Here is a 20,889-nt window from a genome sequence, read left to right as displayed (position 1 = left end):
CCCAGAGAAATACCACAGCAAAAGAAGCTGATGATGATACCAAGAAAACATTCTATCTTAACATTATGGACTTGAGGGTTTAACGACAGCAGTGTCGTGCTCTTATGTGAAACCAATATTTGAACATTTGTTTTTTCTGTTCGTTTAAAGCAATCCTGAAAAGTGAGAACCCACATTGTGATTCATCTACATGGCTTTACACCAGCGTTTGAGTCGCATAATCTTTGAAAAAAGGCCAGCACTGAGCATTGAGACTGCAAAAAGACTCGTATCGCACAGGTAAATAAAACTGACAGTTCCCTTGTACTTATTTCCAATTAGATGATTATCTTTGTCTTTCTGATGAGTAAATAAAGAAGATCTTAACGAAGCATTCTGTGTTCCCCTCCACCGACTCTGACAGACGGGTCTTCCTCTCCCTTCCGTCCCGCATGTGCCTGCTATCCCTCCTCCGGGCGCCTCATACAAAAAGACATGAGTGCATGAGTGGACTCTGCTAATGGAATAAGTGAAGCAGCTGTGATGTAAGATGTACAGCACGGATATACAGCCGGACATTGTTCTGCTATGAAAGAGTGGAACTCCCTGTAGCCTCCAGCTCTCCACTGTCCCAGTCAGAGTCTAAGAAAACGCATCAATCAAAACAAGGCCAGTGAACACGACATTTGGACCCCTGCTGCCTTCTGTTGGTTCTGAGGTTTCTGTGGATTGCAAGAAAATAAATATTTCATGGAGTAAAAAGATAAAATGTGGAAATGAACAGAGAAAAAGGTAAAACATAACATGCTTTGTGAGACACTAGAGACATCATTACCACACTTCTGGTAAATGATATGTGCAGTAGGGGTCTTACAGTCTGATAAGTATCATGGACACCGTGGGCAATGAGAGTTAGCAATAATCTAAAACAACAGCAAGTCTTTTGTAGAAGCAGGAAGTTGTGTGGCATCTGGCCAGAGATCTAATCTCAGCACAGCTACTTACCCCTCCTATGTGATTATGATTATTAATTGATTATCATCCTCATACTCATCAAGGCAGTGCTGCACTCTGCTGTGTGGGAAGATGACATAAAGTGACACCCTCCTCAGAGGAACAGGCCTAGGTTTCTGAGAGAGAGGCCTGTTGCTATGTCATCAGTCCTAAATAATGAAAATACTACTATGTTTTATTGTCATCGTGACGTGGTCTCTCGTCACATGGGCTGTAGCCTGACACTGCTGTGCCAGGGAGCGGATAAGATGCCTTTACTGATCTGGTGTCGACTGACAGATAATTAACGTTCACTAATTCTGCGTCTCCGGTGGCCTGTCCCAGTGGCGTGGCGACCCCATGGTGTTGACCATAAGGAGCAGGTTCCTGTGACACGATTAGGTGTCAGGCTGAAGAGAGAGTTACCTGCAGCAGTAACCGGAGAGGCTGTCTCTAAGTATAATCCCATATAATGCCATATCGCCTCAACACTTGTGTTTCAGGCAGACGCCATGACATTCAAGAGCGGCTGCTGTAATCACATCAAAGTCCTGGGTGAGGTTATCTGTCATTTGCTGCTGCTCTGTCTGCGGAACAGTGTGACCTTTTCTTGCTCCGACATCTAAGTCATCTGCTCATTGCTGTTGGTCCTGCTCGACTCTGCTGGCATCAGGACTATAATGATCCTAACTGGTCCCTCTGCGCTAGTCCCACGACTCACTCAGGGTTGCCATGACAACAAATTCACCAGGTCGTAATTACCGAAAGTGCTGCTCCACCACCTGACTCCAGTTATTTTCTTCTGCACACTTTCCCTCTTTCCTTCACATTTCTGTTTTCTAGCTTTGTTCATCAGAGATTTACAAATGAGGTTGTAATGCCAGCTGGCACGTATGCTCAATTTGACACCCTGAAATCTGTGAAGCAGTCTGGTTTTGAGCGGTTCTCAGTATCCCAAGGAGACGCTAAACTTTCAGCTGACATTGCACTAAATAAAACTCCACACACAACAACCTGGCACATCCCAACTTAGACCCACGGTCACCCAGCCCTTATTTCAATAGCAAAGGGACACTGGACTAACAAACTGAACAAACGGTCACCTCAATCCTTTGGTTTTTGTCGTGTTCAAGTCAAGACATGTTGATGGGTGCAGTGCGTAAAAGGTGTTTCGGTTTTTACACCAACCTTTTCAGAATTGGGGTTAGATGCCGCATAAGCCAAATCAAATCTACGACAGGCCTGCATCGCACTAAACACTGGATAATGTTTTTTTAATGCAGTAGGAGTAAAACACCTGCTCTCTGGATAAAAGATTCAGCAGGAGCAGGAGGCCAAACCAAGACACTTCCTGCTCGGCCACTAAACAACAACCGCAACTCCACTCTGTGTCGTGTGATAGTACTCAGTTAGAAGTGGGTAAGAACTCAGTTACATTTACTCAAGTACATATGCGTCAGTTACTTTCATGATCAGTCAACTGTAAATATGAAAATGTAATTCGTCAACAGCTGCTCATCCCCATTGGTCAAGGAAGGTCAGTGATATGACTGTATGCAGGGAAGGTAAGACAAGGAGGTGTTTGAAGTGGCTGAATCATGGTGTATAATGTATGCGGCTTTGATGTGATTGCACTGAGAGGCCCCAAGGCTAATGGTTGAGTAAAACCTGCAGGGGTGGCCTATTTTGACCCACTTCTCAATGACAGAGTCTACTTACAGAACAAACTCACACATACTCCCATCTATAACATGAATCAGTCTGTTGTTATGGCACATCATGAACTGAAAGCACAGCTAAAACCCATTATTCATTTTCTGCTAAAGTATGAAATCACTACCTGGGTCTATTAAAATGACTGGTGTGAAGTTGCTTTGATCATTGTTTCAGTTCTGTAGGGTTATTTAATGCTTATATCAACACAAATCCGAAGAGAAACACAGTACTTTACAGTTATTTTTTTAAATGTCAAACTACAAAGTTTTTTTTAGGGATTGAATGGTCATCTCATGGGTGATGGTGATACTATTTAAGAACCCCTGCTCCCTCCTTACTCTGTAAAACACAAACCAACTTGCAATGACACTTGCCTTGTACAACATGAACCTTTAAGGACACTTCTGCATTTTGATCTCATCAAAAATACCCTGACTCACTCCCCCTTCATTATTTGAAGGGAGGGGTAAGGGCCTTATAAGTTATAACTAACTTCTTCCTACTCCTTTTGAGCAGCACTAATACCTTTTATGTTGTGAAAAATTCTGTATGTTATATGTATACTATACCTGTATGCATCTGTTGCTCAAATAAACTAAACTAAACTAAAAAAGGTACAAGCCGAGATGAATGAGAATCAATATTCAAAACATTAAATGCAGTACATAAGTTATATGGCGCTATAGAGCAAGAGCAACTAATCTGTCATAAAACTGTGACACATAAACAAACATGCCGGCAGAACCAAACATGGGGGTGACAATGGCGTAGTTAGTGGAGCGGGTTGTCTCATGATCGGATGGTATGGGGTTCGAATCCTGCCTCCTCAAAGAGCACAGTCGTTGTGTCCTTGGGCAAGACACTTGACCCTCCTTGCCTCAAGTGTCTGCTTCTCAAAGCATTTTTCTGTGCATGTCTAGCTCTGAGACACTCAGGTGTGTTTTTAACTATGACCTGGAGCAGGATAAATAAATCTACACTTCTAACATACAGTATCTAACTCAACTTTTTAAGCTGCTTCAGCCAATCTCTGCAACTTAGTGGCTCTACAAAAAACAGTAACAATGTTTCGTCTTTTATCGTCTCATCTTAACCCTTTGCCTTCCTTGAACTGCTACCTTAAAAGGGCTAGATGTAAGTTGGCCATTTTATACTCACTACTGCCACCTCAGGTCATACGTGTAACTGCACCCTCTATATTAAGCTTGTGCATGACGGCACTTCAGACCCAAAATAACAACTTTTTGAGTGACAGTGCAGGATTTTAGAGGCAGTTGTGGTGAACAGGTCTGGGCTCATTCTACATATTAGGACATTGCTGGAACATGTAGGGGGAGGAAAATGCTTAATTTAAACATATTTAAACTCCACGTAGTCCCTTTAACATGGAGGAAGGGTTTGAGCGTCCCAATGATCCTATATGCTATGTTGTATGATGGCAAACATGTCCAAGCTGACGGGTCAGATGTAGAGGAGGTCAAAAGTGGGCCCGGATTGGCTGTGTCTGGTGGCCGGGCTTCCACCCAGGCCTGGCCAGTGGGTCAGCCCTTGTGGGGTCAGTCCGTCCATGGACCCACTACCTGCTGGATCCATAAGGGGTTAGTGCAGAGTGATCTGAGCAGCTTAGATTGCTGGCCCTGCGACCCAGCAATGGATAAGCGGAAGAAGATGGATGGACTTAACCCATTGAGGTCGCAGTGTGTGTGCGTGTGCGAGTGGCGTGGGGGGGGGAGGAAATTTGTAGCACTTAATAACTGAATTTGGAAAGCAAGTTCTTAATAGAATGTTTACACATCAACAAACACAAAGGCAAAGCAATTAATGTTTATATCCAATGTGAACTATTTACTCTATCTACTGTCAAGATTCATTGCTCAAGTGCTTCTATATCCAAAATGTAAGAACTTCTCAAATAAACATGAAAGAAACTGTGTTGTTATTTTTATTTTAAGAAAGTGAAATACCAACAAGGAGAAGAAAGTGTGTGACATTTGCACGGAAGCAGTTTAGAGGGATGTAACCTTTACAGGCTGAATATGCTGTGAACTCTAAGGCCTGACATACAAAAAACAACCATTAGCACTGACAGAGTTGTACTGCTGATGTCTGCCATAACATACGCCCCAGGCTCATGCCTATTCTTATGTCATTGTTGAAGTCTGACAGTGATCATGTTCAAAAGTCCCATACCTACATGTTTATTGAAGTTGAAAAACAGCACAACTAGGATTGAGAGCATTTGAATGGGTATGCAGGCTATTGAGCAAAGGCATGTTCAAATTAAAATAAATAAATAAAAGAGATGTGTCTGAATATTTTGATGCCACTGCATAATACTCTTTATATGGCACATGATGTTTTATCTTTGCAATAAAAATTAAATTTGAAAATGGGCAATTTAGCAGCATCCTAATGTAACAAACACAGTGAAGCGTGCACAGCTGTCTCTAAAACCAAATGGATGTAAACAAACCAGATGCACGCATGTAAGCAGCACTACAGAACCAGAGGATTATGAACAAGCACAGCCTCATGTGTTTACATTACAGTGACATGCAAGCCCACGAAACAAAACACACTCTGTGCCTGTTCACGGACGAAGAGTCTCCATAGTGACATGAAGCTTTTGTCATTTTGCCAAAACAGATCCAGCAAAGTTTCATATTTTCCAGACAGGGGACAGCTGCGGTTCCTCTCTGCATCACTTAAAGGTCACTTCATTCTCGTCACAAAAACAAACCTAGTGGTGCACTGGGATTCAGAGTGAAATCAAAATCAGAGCCATTCTTCCAAAAAGAACAATTTGTATTCTCACGGGGACTCTGTGCAACTGCGAGCTAAACACGTTTGGAATTACACAACGGCACCACTGACCAAGCAATTAGATTTCCTCAGAAGCGCCACAGTCTCCCACAGGCTTACACAACCACAGCGTTTCCAAGTCAGTGGCCTCCGCTTTAACTTACCACTTTGTTCTTCATCTACTCACGGGTTAATGTCGTTTTGTTGATCCGCTGATCTGTTTCCTGGCAAAAGAAAGCGACACAGGCCCCCCAAAACCTACATGTAATCGTAGTATTACTTGCAAATTAGTTTACTATATTAGTGTAATTAGTTAAATAGGGTAATATGTGTAGTAGTTATTCCTTTTATTTCTGTGACAGTTTCTGAAAAATACAGGGCACATCATCAATAAATGTAATTATTGTTCAGATTCCTTTTTGGACCCAGTTGAGTCATGATTTGATCTTGAGCTAGGCCTGGTTGTACAAGGAAGGTCAAATATTATGAAGTGGTATTTGGGAACCAATAGTCTGTTAGAACAGGGCCCACAACCGGCACTGCATGGAGTGACAATACGTTGAACAGAGCGACACTATAAGAACAGATCCATGTTCAGCGATAAAGGATTAGGTATTGAAACAGTAAAGCACACCTCAGCTGCGTGATTAATAGAGGCTGGTGGAAAAGTTCAGTGTGAAGCCTGAAGTCCAACAGACAAACACAGACTGAGGCTGATGCTGCGCACGCCTCAGCATCCATCCAGTGTGCTGTAAACTGCTGACAGCCAGGCATGAGCCACTCTCACTGCCATACATGGACACTGACCCCACATCAAAAAACGTACACACTGGGCTCAGGAAGTAATCGTAAACCCCTCTATATATTACTATGTAATCACCAAGTCATGTTAAAATATTTTCAGCTATATATAAACTGTAGTTTTCTGCATCATCGGCAAAGAATGGCATTTACCACAGACCTAAGCTCTTGTTTTGTTAAACAGCACATCTATATCGAAAACTTTAATTTCTTAGTGCATTATTGTATTATTGTGGTGGTCAGAATGTCTTTTACTAATGTCAGAATGCCTCAAAAAATAGAAGAAGGACATTTCCAAATGCAACACAATGTGCTTTAACAGCAACAAGACAGTAAACTCTTCACACACAAATATCTGCAGTAACAAATGTTATATTATGCAGCACAGAGCAATCCAGCCCGACATATTATTGATATGTCAGTCTAAAAAGGGTTTCTTCTAAAAAGGCTTAAGGTCGGGCTACATTAAATAAGTAAAAGAAGTCTGAAATACCACTTAAAACATACATTTCCACATGTTTTATAGCGATGTGATTTCCATAAACACACTGTGGCTCCTTGAACGTTACCTCACCTGACAAAACGCACATGCAGAGTGGCAGTGGTTGAGTAAACAGTGCTTTTGTTTCTGCAATGGGCGGATAGCACTTATTTTTAAAAGGCATCAATCAGAGCGCTCTTCTAATTTGCGGCTGTTGTCCCGTCACTGTTAATTCGTCTGTGCTGCAGCTGCCGCCTGCAACACGCTCTGGACTGGATAGAGCGAGACAGAGTGCAGCTGAGAGGTCAAACATGTCTTTGACCCCGACTGACACTGGCACAAGTCTGAAGAGCGGATGATGTGATACTCACGTGCTTACATGTATTTTCTCAAAGATCTTTAAGACTTACAGAGCACCGTTATGTCAATAAGTCAAAAAACAGTGGTGGTCATTTTTACTGCCTGTATCATAACCACAGCAATTTGTAATGTGGAAAATTCAGCTAATAATACATTTTCCACAAGGTCCAAAGGATTGTACTGCTTCATGTTTATAGAGAAAATAATACAAAGATCTAAAATAGAGTCCCCAAAGATTATCATTGATTATCTAATATTCTTCATCAACTAAATCTGATATTTCCTTTGCTCTGGGAGAACACAATGCAGCCTGTATGGGAGTATTTGCTCATATGGCTGATGTTTCACGACGAAGATTAGTAGCATCTTTTTAATCACTTTTTGGACAGGGACAGGGAATGTGAGATCTTCGCAGATTAGACGGTAAATCCGTGGAGATTTGGCGGGCCTGTTGTCGGTATTATCTCACAGCCAAGGTTTCTGGGGGTTAGCCCCAGGGATTTCCTCCTAATGCTGGTTTTGATCTGCCTCAGCTGATGAAGAGGTTCCAGTGAACAGGGCACTCCATCTCAATGTTACACCGGTCACAAGATAAGCCTGGACTACAACGCTGTAGGGGGGAAACAGCCTAATTACAAACAAAAAGCATGAAATACAGTAGCCTATTTAAAAATATTAACTGAAAAAGGGATTCATGTTTGTCTGTGGTGACATAGGCACGGCATTGATATAGAAATGCACTACATTAACTAGCCAACAGCTCAGTCTTTGTTTGCACTGCAGCTAACTCTATGTCCAGTGCTTATCTTGTCGAACAGGTGCACTTGGCTCTGGCCGGGTTGAGTGTTTCTGTGTCTCTGAGAGCAGCTTCTGTGCCACAAACGTGTTAAAGTAACAAAGAGCTTCAGGTTTCCCACAGATCACTAACCCTTTCAATTTACACCAAGCTGCTCAGTTTACAGGAAACACCAACCCGGGACCCGGCTCAGTCCAATATGTGGACAGTGGCAGAAAACCGATGAAGCACAAGGAAACTTTTGCTCTCTCAATTGGCTGAGCTGTTTCTGATACACACTTTTGATGATCATAAAGCAATAGGAAAAGTCAGTGAAGATTTCTAACGCCAAAGTCATTCAATTATTTCTTAGTAAAATGACCGATCTTCCTATTCGAGCTTGGTATGAGCTTACTATGAAAACTGACAATCATCAGCCAATACAGGGAAATGCCAAATAGAAAGGGATGGTTCTCTCTCCCTACACATCGAACAGTTCATAGATTCCCAGCGAGTCTTCTCCCTGTATCTTGGGGGAAAGTGCCCTTGACTATAACCTTGCCTCCTTGGCCCACTTCCACCCGGTGCTTTTAGACGTGCGTCCTACATGTGGGCTCACACAGAGGTGATGTGACATGCTCAATGAGTAGGCTGAGACTGGAGCCTATGGGACGGCTTCACTCAGATTAGTAATATTGTGATTCACATTCACCCCAAGTCCACCCGCTCTGCACGGGTCAGGTATACAGCTGTACCGAGGACACACAGAGCTTCATGGGCCTCGTGTTAATGAGCAAGGCCATAGGTTTCAGGTGAGCGGCTACTTGGGGAATTCCTCTGAGAAGTGATGTGCTATTCAAGGGAACTATAATATTGATGATCGAAAATTCAAGAATGTATTCAAATTGAACACAGTTAGCTTTGCCCGTTAGCCTGTTAGCATCTTCTTCGTGATTCTATTAGTGTGTATTGGTTCCTCCGGTCCGGTGGCAGTCAAGTTGTGGTTTTCTGGCCAGAGACACCAGGGGGAGATGAAAGACCCCCCAATTATCCCATTAACACTTGTATTACACCCAGAGGGGCAACAAAAAGGATTTATTAAGGTAAACAAGTTACTTAGTATTGCTTTAATGAAGAAATGTTGGGCAGACAAGTTATTTTTTATTTTAACTTTTAAACTGCTGACAGGAAGGGATCTATAGATACAGACGACATTTATCACACACAAATAAAGTCAAGTGTAAATCGGGCCCATATGGATATTTTCTCACAGCAGATTGTTCAGTAATGTATATTTTATCTAATTATTCAAAAACTACTGTAACAAATGCTGAAATATGAACAGTTTCTACTAAATAATGATACAAAGACATGGGGAGGAGCAAAGTGGTTCAACAGCCCATAAATACTAGCCTGGCTAACACCAGACTAAAATCACAAGTGATATTTAGTCTGGGGACCACCAATTCATTTTCTCGTAGGAGAGGTGTGGTTTACGATCGTCCATACTCGTTAATTGGGCGATACGAAAAACAAAAACAAAAAGTCTCATGCGTCTACACGTAGCCATGGCCAATCGTATCATCGTATGAGATGACGTATGACGCACCCGCTGTAAACTTTTGAGCTAAACTATTTAGAACAAGGTCTAAAGCTTGATCAAAAAATACCATTGTGTCTGCTGCTGTCACGTTGGATCCGTAAATAAACTTTTTTTTTATTATCCGTAAATAAACTACAAGCTTCCATATATCGAATAGCGCGTCATCGTCTTGCCGTCCCTCCTCGCTCTGTGATTGGTTCCCAAATCCACCGGAGATTTCGGCCATGGTCCCCAGGCTGTTGTGCAGTTCGAAATAATTCGAGCGCACACAGCAGCATGGAGTTAGCCAGGTTACATAAATACATGAATAACGGAGAATGCTAACTTGATGCTACATGTTAGCATCGGGCTAATGCTAACGGCTAGCTAGCGCTTGCTACAACTGCCGTTTTTTCACTTCTACTGAACCATCTGCTGTGAGAAAATATCCATAAGGACCCGATTTACACTGGACTTTATTTGTGTGTGATAAATAAGTTGATATTCCACCAGCAAATGGCAAAAAAGAGTGAAAAATTGTGTTTCTCTAAAGATTCTATTTTCCCCCTCGGCGAAGCCACGCCCCCTTCTATGACGAGATGCCGTCTGTATAGTTCCACAAAAAAAAAGAAAAAGAAAAAAGTTGCCACGACAACAGTTTCAACTTGTTTGCCTTCATCTATGTCACTTCCTGTTGGTGTCCGATAAGGAAGCGAAACTATAAACATCACAAAAATGGCGTAGCTAAAGAAACTAAAGAACCAAAGAAAGCTGGGTACAATCTTGAGCAAAATCTTAAATGAATTGTGTTAACTATGACTGAGCAAAAATTGTGTCCGATGCGTCACATGCACTTTAATAATAGATCTGGCCATGGAGTCTATCAGCAGGATTACCTCCAGTTTCTAGTTGCCATCTTGCACTTCTGAATGCTATGCTAACACATGTACGCCATAAATTGAATACAAAATAGCGCAGAGTTTTTAAATAGAACCAAATGAGCTGCAGTTGTATGCAGGGGATGACCCAAAAGCTTTATGATTCAAATTATGTCCCTCCTTCCAGGCTGCTCATACATTACATATGCAGTTTAGACAAGCCCTGTAAACATACGCTCTTATTAATGGTTCATGTGAAAAAACACGCAACGACTGAATCTCTCAGCCAGCTTCCACTCAACCAGGTGCACTGTCATGCTTCATATAGACGTCAGCCTGGCAGATGCTATTGTCATGTCGCTACAGCATTTCTATGTAAATCTTCAGTGCACCTTTGCCATCGTCCCCAGTTCAGATAGATGGATTGGCTTGCATCAAAAAGGCAATGTAATCCGGCTAAACCATCACAACCTCCTCATCCTGCCATCTGGGAGAAAACTGTAGAGTCTTGACCCGTGTCAGATCCAAGAGACTGAAGAACAGCTTCATCCAGGCACGCTGAACAAGCTGCACATTATGGTCATACATGTTTTATATTCTACCTTCTATATTCATATCGTGTAGTATTGTTTTTGCGCCAAGGATTGCAGGATTCATTTTCATTTTTTAGCCTCCTTCTGCAACACAGCACCCATTTTAATGCATCAATTATTCCTGGATGTGACAGCACCCTGCAGATTTGCAAACCTCAGCTCATCTTTTACATGTAATTAAAATCAATGCCTGCCTATAATTATCCCAACTGGCACACTCGGCCCAAATTCAGCATGCTTAAAACTGTTTCTGGGGCCATTTGCTCAATGCCACGAAGTGCAAATTAAACACCCATTAAGGCCCTGTGACCGTCCGCATTGGAACTCAAGCACCGACAAGCCCAAGTACTTTTCGATACAAAAAAAAAATCCCAAGATAAAGAGCAATTTTTATTATCTTGCCAGTCTTTTGAGAGGCCACATCTATCACCTCCGACCCCTCTCACACCAATCACACAAGTGCCAGTCTGTCCTCCATTAAGGCACTAACACTTCACTCACTCTTGCTCCTGTCTCTTCTCTCGCATGGAACAACACCTCCGCTGCATCCTGACTTGTAAATTTGACAGCCCGCCGAATGGAGGGAAAATAAAGAGGGGACCAGGATGGACTGCAGCTGTTTTGATCAACTCCAATGGCACGTGGAACGTAATCAAAAGGACTACATGGGTGGGTGAGTCTATTTGTGCATGTGTTAGTGGAGAGAATAATGGGCAAAGTATTGGACATGAAAAGAGGTAACGATAGAGTGTGTTTTGTGCAGACAAGTGTGTGACAGTGTTTATTTATAGAAGGCCCTTGGGAGAAGAGTGCCATTAGCGCTGGAGGTAGACAATGTGGTGAGGCCAGCGCAGAATGCCACAAGAGCGACCACGGCTTAACCAACATGTCTGACAAACTCTGGATGGGGAGCACAACTTCGCCTCAGCATGTTTCAGAAAGTCTCTTTGCAACCGGATTTTAAGCGAGTTCATCATTTGTAGCTCCTCATACATAACCTTAAACCTAATGCAAGTCCACGTCCACAAAGTGCGCACTGGGCTTTCGGCCGTCTTTTGACAGAGAAGACCAAGAGAAATAGTTGTTGAACAACCTGGAAAATTGCTAAGACACTCATGCAGCTTTCACAAAAAGCAGTGTTGGGGGTAATGTATTACAATGTATTACAAAAATATATTACTTTACTTAGTTACTTCAGTAACTAAGGCTTATAACATATTACTTATTAAAATACGGGAATATATTAGTCATTACAATTCAAGCAACTTGAGTTACAAGTGCATTTAAATGTATGAACAAAAAAATGCCAAATAAAATGCAGCATGCCAGAGCAAGTTGGAGGCTGGTGTATTAGATCTACTGTCTGTTTTTAATGTCTTCAAAACTAAACACGAGAGAATGGGGAAAGCGAAGGAAAGGGAATTCTCTGACTGTACTTTTGCTTGGTGGCTTTATCACTATTTCCAGTTTATATTTCTCCAAAGTTAACTCAAAAGTAACTCAAAGTAGTGTAACTCGGCTACATTTTTGAAACAGTGATATGCAATACAATTTTATAACATTTTTAAAGCTTTAATCACTGCATACAAGTAATAAATAAATAAACTAAATATAATAAACAACATTGAATAAATATATAGGGTTCTGAAACAGTTGTTTTCACAAATGGACGCTGGCTCACCCGAAGACAACTTTTAACTATTTTCTGTGTTATAAAAACACAGAAAATTATTCTGTTTTAACTGGAACACATACTATAATACATATTGCAGAAAACACATATTTACTATACAGGACTAACACAGCTATCTCTGATGTACACAATTTTGTTGTACATTTTTTTCTTCATTCATTAATTTATTCAAGTTCATCAATCACAAGCAAATAAGGTGCTGTGCTCCATCCATCGCAATGAGCGGTGCATTAAAGAAATAAAACATAAACCACAAGTGTAATAAAATGTCAGTGGAGACAGAGACCAAGGAGAGAAAATGGTCTTCTTCTTCTTCTTCTTCTTCTTCTTCTTCTTCTTCTTCTTCTTCTTCTTCTTCTTCTTCTTCTTCTTCTTCTTCTTCTTCTTCTTCTTCTTCTTCTTCTTCTTCTTCTTCTTCTTCTTCTTCTTCTTCTTCTTCTTCTTCTTCTTCTTCTTCTTCTTCTTCTTCTTCTTCTTCTTCTTCCCCAATTTCCCCCTAATTTCTCATATGATGTATAGTAGCTCTACTCAAGGCAGTTTTGATATGACCTAAAGTAACTATTTCCTGATGTTCAATTGAATTGAACGGCTACTTCCTTCACATCTTGCCTGCGTTATCCCTATGCCACTATCATTCACCACGGTTTGAACGACTCACTGAGAGAGTGGGTGGACACATTGATCTGCAAATCGACCTCAACTTCTCGGTCAGGCATTGCATTCTCTTACTTCATGCATACACACCATGACCATCAGTAAACTGGTGGGAACCAACTAACCAAAAACAGTGCAATCAATAACTAGAGGTGTTGGGTATTTATGGGGGGACATGTTGCCTCCCGCCCACAGATATCTTGACCCTATGAGCTGCATAATCTCTCAGATCCAGATGGAGATTTGTCTGAGCACCGCGGCGCTCTATGTGGGGGGCCCTGACAAACCAATTCACCCCAGTCGCCTCCATCCGTTGGTCTTTCATCTCCGTGACATCTCCTTTTTGCGGTGATACGCACAGGTGAAACTATTCACTCTCATGGCTTTGTTAAACTTTTATGTGCACTGTTTTACAATCAAGTAAGACAAACGTTATCCATACTTTTTACTTCCTCACAAAGCCAGAGGACACACGACAAACTCATCCAGGTGGCCTACATGCTTGAGGTTTGAGGTAGTACTATCTGCTGGATACTATAAGTAGTAGTGCTATAAGTAGTAGTAGAAATAAATGTGGAGTCTAATCATTCATAATCATAGGTGAAGAAAAATAAAATCACTAAAATGCAACAAGAAAAGTAAAGAAAGAAAAAACAAACAAACAAGTCTTGTTAATACTTACTACTATTATGCTGCTACCACCTAACACACTATGAGTATGCGTACGCCACTGTTCATTTTCCTTTGAAAGTCATTTATCATGTCTGATGTCTGGGCATATGTCCCTGTGATTCCAGGTGTAAGGTGAAACTTAATTCAGGGTGCAGCAGACACAGCACTGAGATGCCACAGCACGCAGAGCAGAAGCAGAGATGATGGTACGTTAATTGAAGCGTGTCGCTGACTGTCCGTCCACAGAGCGGTGAGGTGTTGGGTTCTGAGTTTCGAGTTCGAGTAAATTACCTCTCGCACATGGAGACACATGCACACCGTACAGTAAAAACGAACCACTTCAAATGCAGCAAAGCAAGAAACAACCGGGTTGCAAGGCCAGGGGGTCATCCGGTGCTCGCCATCGGAATAAACAGATTTGCTTCCACAATTAAACAATGAATACGTCACACTCTTACGTTTGGTAACAAATAAACAGTGGTCTAATAAATACACTTCAGACCAAAACTAACTCTCTCTCACAAAAATGTGTCAGTACAAGTGCTGTATTGAGGTGTTTTAGTGAGGAAGTGCCGGGAAAAATTGCTGAATTAATTGTGACAATTTTGTAAGAAAATAAGTGTTTTCTTTTCTGTCATAAAGGTTGAGGGTGTATCATGCCACCACACGACGTTGCTATAGACTCAGATAGCCACAATGGGGTTAAAGCAGTACTAAGTAACTCATGCCCCTAGAGGCCATAAGCGCCACTGCAGGTGTCGTAGCATGTTGGGTTTTTTTACTCATTAATTGTCCGTGAGAGTAAATACTACGCTGACAGAAAAGACAAAGGGAGAGAGGGATATTGTACATCCAGTTACACAATGGAGATAGCTTTTTCACTCAAACTTGGCTGTAAATGCTGTTTAAGTGGCGCTAGCCTGCAGTTAGCTTTGCCCGTTAGCCTGTTAGCTTCTTCTTTGTGATTTTATTAGTGTGTATTGCGCCTCTGACCCGTAAGTTGCAATTGTGGTTTCTGGCCAGAGACACCAGGGGGAGATGAATCGTCCCATTAACACTTGCATTACCCCCATAGGGACTACGGATAGATGCATTAAGGTAAACAAATTACTTAGTACTGCTTTAAGTGTAAAGTGTAAGAAAAGAGGCATTTTCAGTTTTGCAATAGTAACTGGTGTTAACTAATTTAGATCTGACTTATAATGAAGAGTAAAGGTGAGGAAACAGGCAAAACATAACATGAATTTTAATTATGTGGGTGATTAAAACACTTTTTTTTCTGTCAATATATACTTCAATACAGGGTTCATTTTATTGTTATCGACATAGACAGTGGCCTATAATCGTATTTTTCAACACAATCTTGAGAATAAAATGCCCAGCTGATGAAACAGACATATATGGTTAAGGCAGTGTAAGGAAATGTCATGTCAGTAAAGATATTCAAACAAGATTACGAGAGGATCAGTTTTGTCTTTTAACTAGACATTTAGCACCAAGTTGGAAAAAACTTGGTGCTGTCGTTTAAGGGAAAAACTACACCTACTACATGTTAGGGAAGCACTAGTGAACCAGAATATCTGAAGGGAATGCTGTATTTGTTTGCAGAAGCTAAACAAGAGGCCAAATCAAATGTATAGACTGTCTCCAAAAGCAGTGGATTGATTTCACTGCATTATTCAACTCCCCTATTCTGTGCAAACTGACCTTTCCAGTTGCGGCCGATCGAGTAGGCAGTGAGAAATCTCGGGGAGTAGTGTACAGTTGTGGCTTAAGAATAGGTTTTAGCGTGCAACAGCTCAGATGTCCATCACTCTGGGTGGAAACTTGTGTTTTGTTTGTGCCGCTGACCACTGGGCCCCACACCACTCTGCGATGCATCTCCTTGAGTGATGTTCTCCTGCATGACAGACTGCTAAATAATGAATGAAGTTCTGCAGCAAAGTAGCTCCGTCTGTGTCCCCTTCTATTGACCCTACGTCAATGTAAATGGTCAGTGTCGATCAAAGGCTAATGTGTGAGCAATACAGACAGGATCAGATAAGCGGCGCAATGCAAACTGCCCTGGTTAGTGTACAGTGCACCTGCTTAGGTAAAGGCAGCCGCATGGTGTGAGTGAACACTCTATTATTGAAGTTGAACTTTCTTTGTGTTATGAAGGCATTTGTTTTTGAAGGGTCAACACGATGGGAAAGTTTGTTAAATGGGCAGATTAGATAAGCAGATAGGCATAGAAAAAAACTCACTCCAAAAAGATTGGGACATATTATAGTTTTAGTTTTAGATGTGTGTGAAAATATAGTGTTGTTTTTTTAAATAATATTTTGAAATACAATTTCCTGCCATATTTGCACTGTTTCATCATATTTATGGTTGTGTTTTTAACTGAGAAGAGAGCCGGCAGTTTGAGAATGAAGTTCGAGTCCACCTCACCTGAAGTGACAATGAAGCTGAATGTGGAAACTACTTTACCCTCGACACTCAGGGCTCAAACTGTGCAGCTCACGCCTCCTTTATTGATCAACTGTACTGAGGGACATGTTGCTTTCTAAGCTGAATTTCGATTTATGCCTTTCCTCGCACTGAAAATGGCATCAAAGGGTTGTTTCAGATCAATAATGCTAATGTCTCTGTCAGTGTGCAGCTTCTTTGGAGACTCTGGTTTGTCTTTAAGTGAAATCCCCTGAAATAAATTAAGCTTAAATGTTTCGAATATCACGCAAACATGAAAAAACAAAACAAAGTGACAGCCTGAAAATGTATGTACAAACTCCCCACAAACTGGAGTCACAATGTTGTGCATTTTCATGCCCATGTCATCTCAAACACATGCCGCACTATGGAGCTGCTTGGAATTTGAACTACAACAAACAAGCTAAGTGCGATATCAAGCGTCCTCTCAGGACACCGCTGAGTATTGTGCTGATTTGTACAGTAATATAGTGCATTGAGGTAATTTGTACAGTGATATTTAGGCTCTGGGCAGGAATGAGTCTTTGCACAAGAAAACAACATTTTCGTGCTGAGTGGGTGAGTCAGATGTAACTTATTAATGAAGTAAGAGGATCCAGAGGAGGACTCAGTGATATTCAACTAAAGTTACAAACTGTGCCCATGCTTCCGCTGAACAAAATCACTTTTATCCCATATCAATCCGTTATAAAAACTCAAGCACAAAAATGTAAATGTACCACTCTCATTTTTCATAGGGTGAACTCAAAGAGATATTTCTTTAAAATATTGTTAACAAATCTGTCAAAGTTTGTGTTTGTGAGCACTTTATTTTATTCATTTGGTCAGGACAGTGCATGTTAATGAACATACATAGATACATGCATGTAAACACGCCACGCCGGGTTGTGGCGGGGTCTTGGGGTCACAAGACCAGTAAGTATCTGGTGTGACCATCATTCATGCAGCACAGCACATTTCTTTCACATAGAGTTCGGTTGTTGATTGTGGCTCTTCACTGGCTGTGCAAAGTTACTGGATATTGGCACGAAACTGGAACACGCTGCCGTACTGTATGCGTTAATCGACAGCATCCCAAAGATGCTCAATGGGTGACATGTCATTCAAAACACCATCAATAAAATGCACCTGTGTTCTTTGTCCCTGTCAGCAACCTGATTGACTCTGTGAGGACATGTGCTGCACTGCATGAGGCATTGGTGGTCACACCAGACACTGTGTTTTGTTCAGTGTAGTTCATTAGACACAGACTCTATGCTAAAGCTGCAGTCACCTGGCAACACCAAAGCCATAAAAACCTGAAAAGTGCGAGCTGTAAAGTGATGGATTTGGACAAAACCAGGCTCCACATGAGAGCTGCTGATCAGAGTGAGAATCTCGAGCAGCGGGACTGTGATCCGCTGGTCTCAGGAGACTGTGCTCTCTCATGCACATCTCAGCAGGCAATGGGCCGTGGGAAGTCACACATACAGACGTCTCTAATGGCTCACAGGGCGTGTCCTCACTCAACCCACACTCACTCACTTCTAAATGTCCCATTGATTTCCTACATTATTACAACAACTGATCTGATCAGGGGTTTGACTCTACAGCAGGTAACAGGACACACAGTGACTGGAGCAGAGGGCTCAGACTTCAGCAACAAGACCAACACTTAGAGTGAAGTCATCCGGACAAATCTGATGCGGATGAAGATGTGCAGCTCAGCGCCTGCAGTCAGAGCCGTCTCTGCCCAACCAGAGAACTTTCCATGCAATTAGTTCAAAGAGCCTCTGCCAGCGGCAGGCCTCAGTGTCACTTTTTATTGTTTGATATACTGTACTGCTGCAGAGAGGAGGAGACAGGCTCAATTCAACGGGGTATAAAACTTTTCTCTGTTACAAAGATTTGTTTTTGTTTTATACAAATTAGACAGACTGATGGTTCTTCAGTCTTTGCATCTTTGTACAACCTATTTCCCTAAAACAAGATCAAATCATCAATCTATTGTGTTGGTGTCGGACTCTGACTCGAGCTGGAGCTCATCTTTAGTCTTTTCTCATGAGTGCTCACCACCTGCAGATTTATGATGTCTAAGGTTGCAGTGAAACTTTTCAAGGTCTACAAACATGATTTTGATGAAAATGATTTATATTCCTTGGATACTGATTTGTGCCAGTTTGAAGTTCAAGCTATTGGAATACAGAGATGTGCTGTAAAGGCTATACATACACCTTTACTCTCAACTTTTTTTGTCAGAAACAAGCAAAAAAGTAAGAGTATTACTTTTATAATCTTGTATCAGAGTAAGTTATAAAAAATGTGTGTTTCACTAGTATGAGAAGTTGCCCATTGCAAGATAGAACCAGTGCCTTAGCAACACCTTTCCTATATTTCTATCTATGGTGTCAAAAAGTTTACTGGACTTAAACTGACCTAAAATGACTCCAGGACTCCAAGTCCACAGTGACACGTCCCACGGCCTTCACTCTGACATGACAAATGGGCTGTCGGGCTGAGCGCAGTGTGTAAGTGTATTTTTAAAGAGGTGATGACTTTAAATAATCCAGATGACTTGACATGTAGACCATAGGTATTCAAGATCACACCTTCTCTCTCCGGCATTTAGTCTGCCGTTATTAATGTGCAATTAAAATTTCATCTGCTCTGAAAAATAAATGAGCTGGAATATGTGTTTGGGAACAACCTATTTTCACTGATGCAGATCCTGAATTAGCTCACAGGGAAAAAAAACTCACTCTTTAATGGCGACCATTTAACCTCTAGTTGACATTTTTACTGTCGCTTCTCTCGTATGGCAAAGAAATGCATGGGATAATGGGCCTATTTGTGCAACGTTCACTATGTGCCCATTGCACAATTTCATTTAGAACCTTTCTGTAATGCCTTCATAAAACATGGTGCATCCCAGACAACAATTTGATAACTTGGAAAACAACTGCTTCTATGGCCATTTAGATCAACTGATGAATTATGAGTGAAATATGAGTTGCTTAATCTTAAGCAGTGCGTGCTCTACGTTCAAAGTAAATAAAAAAGAAATTCTGGTACATTTCAAACATGGTACACAACAAGTTCCAGAGCCTGGATTTCTGATGATGCTGAACACTTTCGCATAGAAAACACTGAAATAAAAATACAAAAAATCATAAATAAAAAAAGCCCAGAGGAACCCACTACGTTCAAAGTTTTTGTAATTTGTTCCATTTCTGCTGTTCCGAGGTAAATCTAAGGTGTACATTTCATTAAGTTCAAGTGTTGAGTGAGTTTGTACGTTTAGTTATTTTCCAAATTCTGTCGATTGTGTATAATAGAGCACTTGGGTCTTAAATTTGACGTAATGTAAATAATAATATTTTTTCTAAAATGCCTCCTTTTAATGATGTCAGCTCCTAATCAGAATGATCCCCGGGCTATCACTTTGACCAACGAGACGAGCTCTCCACTGCCTGTCAGGTCCAACCAGGAGAGAAGGGGGAGGGAGCTTGACCTTGAGTGATATGTAATTCTTAATTCTGTTATGTAATTTTAATGCAAGCATTTAGTTTTCAAAGTTTGTTGTCGCTTCCTTCATTTTGGTGGTGGTGGTGGTGGGGAAATCTTACAGACTATCACTTTAAAGGGCCCATATCAAGATAACTTAACATTTTGATGTTGTTCTCTTATAATTCCTAAGAATAGCAGTGTTGAGTTTCATTCATGCGTTTGAGTGATCCTGCATGTTGTTTCTCAGGAGCTGTGTGGAGGAATTTTGTTGCTTTCCATACGTAAAAAAAATATTTTAAGTGAAGCAATGTGAAGCATCAATGTGCACAAACACACTTTAAAATGCCTGCAGGGAGCACAATGTAGTGCCTGTAGGTCCTCAAACTCTGTAAAGTACCTCCTTGGATGCAAAAGGGTGAAGTGGTCTTATTGCAGAAGTGAGCAATGAGGCTGTTAATGAGTGGCTTGATTGAATACAGAGCTGTATGAGGCAGGACTAATGAAGCTGAGGGGGGGCATGTATGATGGAGGGGGCTGCTGTGCCACTGTCTAAAAATATCACTTTATATGTAATGTTTGTTCGACCAACACATCTATTCTCACATAAAAGCTGCTCCTTTTATTCTCCCTGAATTTCAAAAGAAAAAACTAAATTATTGTCACAGGAAAGCGCTGCGGAGATTGTAATGCTAACAAAGGAAAACAATGATTGCAGAGGGTTGTATTGAAAAGACACGGCCAAACATCGACGAACTTTAGAAAACATGTTTTCATCAGGGAAAGACATGCGTCTAGTTTTTTGAAATTGCTTTTTAAAAGTGATGTAAAACAAATAACACCCTCACCTTTAAACAATTGGCTACAATTTATTTTGCTCTTTGGAACCTGACCAAACAAACACAGTACGGCCAGAAAGAGGCTGTACTTTTTTTTTTACCCCTTACAGACTTAG

At 41.2% G+C, this 20,889-nt stretch overlaps 1 protein-coding gene across 1 annotated transcript in view; it reads right to left on the bottom strand.

Moving 5' to 3' along the window:
• LOC306980210 (potassium voltage-gated channel subfamily B member 1-like) overlaps positions 1–20,889 on the bottom strand; it is a 33,494-nt gene that overhangs the window by 10,704 nt on the left and 1,901 nt on the right. The gene's annotated exons all lie outside the window — the stretch shown is intronic.

The sequence above is a fragment of the Gobius niger genome, assembly GCF_951799975.1.
Source record: "Gobius niger genome assembly, chromosome: 20".
Classification (NCBI taxonomy): domain Eukaryota; kingdom Metazoa; phylum Chordata; class Actinopteri; order Gobiiformes; family Gobiidae; genus Gobius; species Gobius niger.
The sequence above is the reverse complement of the archived record's forward strand: the minus strand, read 5'-3'. Positions and strand labels throughout refer to the sequence as shown.